Consider the following 5,422-nt stretch of genomic DNA (forward strand, 5'->3'; position numbering starts at 1 on the left):
ATATTACAAATATTATAAATAAAGTATTAGAAAGTAATTACCAGTCTTAGAAAATCCATAGGCCTATAAAATATTTCTTTAAAAAAAAAAAAAAGTAGGCTATGATGTTGACAATTGAAATTTTAAACTAAGTTAGAAAACGGCAAAAAGTTGAGCTAAAATATATGTAAACTACTTTTTACAAAAAAATAAATAATAATTAAGTCATTAACCATAACCTCATAACCAGGAGAGCAGCATCCTTTTTTTTTTAAATGTTTCACCTTGTCATACTCCACCCATCACAAGTTCCCAACGACAAGAATATCCCAACGTGAACGTAGTATCAGCAGAATGTCACCGATGATATTGATAGAGCATAAGTTAGTTTTAAACTAGCATATTCATGTAACAGTGCTTGGTTTATAGACATACTAATCTACTCTTTATAAGTGTTAATTAAAAAACAAACTGAAGCATGCGCAGATATTTATGCTTGAACTCTGATTAACCTGAAATTACCTGCTCAGTGCTTATCTTTTCCCATAAGCTAGCATTTGTGTGTAGCCTACAACTGAATTTTATCTGTTTTCATCAGCCATTCAAGCCAGCATGCTGAAACAGAGCTACTGTGTGTTGATGACAGCAACTTGAATATGGGCTGTCACTGTCACTTTTAGCTCAAACCAACGACAAAAAAATGCAGGACAAGTTGGGACAGTTTTCTTTGGATGCAACTCAAACTAAAGCTGTCACACCAGTTGCAGACTGTCAACAAGACAGTGATTCAATTAAAGCGAACAGGGCATTAAAGGGATAGTTCACTTTGAAATAAAATTTTGGTATGTTTTAGCTTACCTCAAGGGCATCCAAGATGTAGGTGCCTTTGTTTCCGCAGTAGTTTCAATTTTGATATTTTTAGGTCAAACCGTTCTTGTCTGTCAGTCATATAATGCAGGTCTATGGTCACCACCTCAAAGAGCATGCACAGAGAAGTCCAAATTAAACAATTCCCCATCGTAAGTACACATTGATGGCCTAAGACACGAAACGAGCGGTTTGTGTGAGAAAACGAACAGTATTTATATCGTTTTTACCTCTTGTAGCCTACACCACACAACCACGTCCAAGTGTTGGACTTAGTCTGCGCAAGCGCCGGAAGTGATCTCTCGTGCGTGTACGTCACTCATTGTTTACACAGAACAGAGATTGTAGGTAAGACGGCTAATAGAAATGGTACTAATTTGCGCTTATCCGGGATGTTTAAACCGACGTTAAAGAAAACAATTACGTATGCACTAAGCCAAAACGCGCGCACACGTCACACACCAGGAAGCGCGCGCGCCCTCCGATCACTTGGACGTGGTTGTGTACAAGAGGTAAAAACGATATAAATACTGTTCGTTTTCTCACACAAACCGCTCGTTTCGTGTCTTAGGCCATCAATGTGTATTTGCGGTGGGGAATTGTTTAATTTGGACTTCTCTGTGCATGCTCTTTGAGGTGGTGACCATAGACCTGCATTATATGACTGACAGACAAGAACAGTTTGACCTAAATATATCAAAATTGAAACTACTGCGGAAACAAAGACACCTACATCTTGGATGCCCTTGAGGTAAGCTAAAACATACCAAAATTTAATTTCAAAGTGAACTATCCCTTTAAGGTCTTTTTGACAGAAATAGTAAGAGCTCGGCTCATTTGTGTGATTGTGAAAAGCTTCAGAAGCCTCTAGATGGCAGCAGTAAGCCTCACATGCTGAACATGTCTTCAAATGTGACGAACAAATAAGGAGCTGCATTGTTATGGTTAAGATGGGCTTAAAGGCTTGTTTGCTTTGAACACAGACAGGAAAAAAGGACATCAGACTTTCACATTTAGATCTACAACATAAATTACACACAGTCCAATCTCAAATGTGAAATTTGAAACTGTTAGGTGTTGAGTTGCTATAAAGGACTACACTGATTGTCTGATTTGTCAAGCACATAAACTCACATTCTTGTGGTAGTTATTTACTTACCAACTTACATTTTTAACAATCGCAAAATTAAAGCTTGAGGTAGCCTAACTGTCTAATTTATGTTATAGAAAAACCTTAAAGTCTTCAAGTAGGCTAATGTTAACCACAGATCTTATTTCACTCGTAAATCAAAACTGCTGCTCAAAAACCCATAGGAAATTCCTGAGGGATTCCATGGCTGGAAAATGAAAACAGTCTTCACGATTTTATGACTGCAAACTTTAAATGATACCTCCATTTAATGCTCTTTCCATTTAACAACGATTATAAAACACTGTCAAGCATTCGACAACTTCTAAAGTTTAAAGTTATACCAAACAGCATGCAAACCTATAAGCCTACAGTAAATGCCTCGTTTAGGTTATTATTTAGCTTCTTTTCGTTGTCATTGCACTGAAATCTCTGTTTAAATGCTGGAAAGAGCGGAGGGAACATAGGTCTTTTCTTTCACAACTATGTGCAAAAGTACATATTTTCTTGTGATTCTTAAATGTATAATATAAATGTATGATCACGCTAGATAAATAATCATTAATCACTGCTGCACTATGGATCTTTGGCCTCACTATCGCCATCTGTGGTTGAAACATAAAATTGCAAGTTACATGCAGAGCAGTTTTTTGAACACTCAGTAATGTAATTTTATAATTATTTTTGCCCTAAAAATCTCCTGTAGAGCACTTTTAATAAAACATTTATGTTTGATCATTTTTTTCAATTGGAAGCCTCACTATTTCAGGATTAATCAACCCCTCCCTAGCAGAGATCTGTGTGTTAATGAGTATTAAGGTGGTGACTGTCCCTTTGTGGGTCTATTGATTCTCGGGTGTTGACCGTGACACCAACAGCTGGCAGAACAAAGCAAAGGGCCGGATCGGGCACCACTGGCTGTGCTCCCTCAATTCCACCCGGTCCCCTCCTACCAAGAGTGGCACGTGTCCCTGCGCACCCCCAACTAAACACAGCTTAAAACGAGAGGACACATCCCCCCTGCTATTGTCGTTACACCATTGTTATCTCCTAGACCCCTTCCTCCAGCTCAGTCCTATTATATGCTCAAATTTTGCATTTTTTGCTCTCTAGAGAAAACTCATATGCCATTTGTCTTTGCCCTTCCCATTCTATGCTTCTGGCATTGTCTTGTCCCTTAACAACAAAAAGCCAAAGATGAAGATTGACGGAGAAATTACCCTATTGACCGTTAGCTTGAATCATTCCGCTCCCCATGTCCACATCCAAACAGATGAAACTCGCTAACAGTTTATCTGCAAAAAAAAGCATATGAGTTATTTACTAAAGCAAGAAACTAACACACATACACCGTCTGGTATGTTTTTTAATTGTGACCGTGCTTAATCAGTTTAAAATCAGTTTATAACTTGTTTGTTTTAGAACAAAATGTTTACTTTTTGTACATTTGTAAATGAAAATGCATAATGGGGAGCAATTTGGGGAAGGGGGTGGGTATAAAAATCATTTTGAACAAGTAAATGAGATAAAAAGCATGTAGAAAATGTAAACTGAGGTTTATACAGCACTTAGTAATTTATGTTCATGTTTACGGATACATTTTATATAATTTAATACATATTAAAACTTTATTCAAATTTGTAGCAGATACATTTGGTGAAATTATATAATGTAACACACACACACACACACGTATGTATGTGTATGTTATAAACACTGAGTTATTAAAGCTATATTTTAACTGCAAAATGACCACAGACTTCACCATGCTGAGAAATGGACCTAGCAATGAGATATTTTTTTGTCAAATTTAAAGAGATGCTTCATTACTTTCTGTGTGTGTGGTTCATTCAACCTTGTAGGGAAATGCCTTCTCATGCCAAAATCTGCAAGAGCACTACTTTAGTGATAATATATCATTCCCTCTCTTTACGCCAACGCCTGGGAGGCCATAAATATGAGGGTGAACCTAACAAGCTCTGCCCTCAAAATATGGCCAAGGGCGGATGCCATACATACAGTGCCAGCTTTGACCTAGACCTTCTTCTGCCAGTGTCCTGGTTTACTGAGACACCTCTCTCCCTGTTCCTTTCCTTCTTCCATTCACATCCAACCTACTTTGCATACTGGCACCATAAGACAGTCTTTTCCTTTCAGCCCTCCAGGACATGCTGGGTAAATGGGTCATTCTCCCACCGCCTTTCGTCAGAAGTGTGGCTGCTCTTTTTACCGCTCATGTCATGTGTGGTTACAGCTTTGTGTTTGATCTGCACCCTCTCCTCCTCTGCTGGCTCTTGTTCAATGATGTTATGCTTCTGAACAGTGCACATGATGTCAGATGATGCACTCCATGATGGCCCTGATGGATGATGGGACAATGACCTGCATTACACACCAATTAGAGCCTCTCACTGTTTGTTTTCTCGATTCAAACTGGCACCGCCAAAAGTTTGGCGACAATAGTGGCCTTCAGTTATAGTATCGTGACAGGATTATCAGGCTGAGCTACCTTGCTTAGAGTTTTCCATATTATCTGTTGGCAGGAGATGTAATGAGGCAAATGAGGTTAAGCATTTGGCTTCAGGGTGTAACATTAGCGCCCTTCCCCCTAAAGAACCACTGTGAACATAAGCAACAAGTTCAACATCACACCAAAGAGATTTCTTTCATGCATATGCAAATCATTTCTACATAATCATAAAAAATCCTTACATCTAAGTGTACGTGTCGTGTACTGGTGACAGTGGATGCATCCCACTGACTTCCATAGTCATTTTCTTTTTTCTGAAATGGAAGTCAATGGGGTACATTTACTGTTTAGTTACCGACATTCTTCAAAATATCTTCCTTTGTGTTCAGCAGAACACAGAAATCCATACAGTTTTAAAACAACTTAAGGGTGAGTAAATAATGACAGAATTTAAATTTTAAGTGAATTATTCCTTTAAAGGCAAGATGAGATATCTTTCTTGAAATCTTTTAGGCATTAAAATGCAGCATTTGCTGGTCTAACAAGTTTTCTCTGACAAACAGAACAAATAAACGTTACATTCCGAAACATGTCTGATGTTTTTCTCTACATTTAAGAAAAAAAATCCTGTCCTTTTTTTTTTGAGCTGGAGAAATCAAAATCCGCTTATTATCCCAGGTGAAAAACACGTAGTATTAAATGTATTAAAAATATACTTGAAATTCAAGTAGTATGTTTATAATACATTTGTATTCCCAACATGCTTATTTGAAGTGCATTAAAAATACATTGAATTGCATTTTAATATATTTAAAAAATATATATACTAGAAGTACATTGGTAATAAATATACGCTTAGTTACACTTTTAAGAAATATGCTAAACACAAGCATACTTTTAGTGAAGTTTTAGTGTATTTAAAGAAAACATACTTATGTTGCTCTTACTTAAATTACATTTTATGTGTACTTTGTTTA

The sequence above is a fragment of the Rutilus rutilus genome, assembly GCF_951802725.1.
Source record: "Rutilus rutilus genome assembly, chromosome: 13".
Taxonomy (NCBI): Eukaryota; Metazoa; Chordata; class Actinopteri; order Cypriniformes; family Leuciscidae; genus Rutilus; species Rutilus rutilus.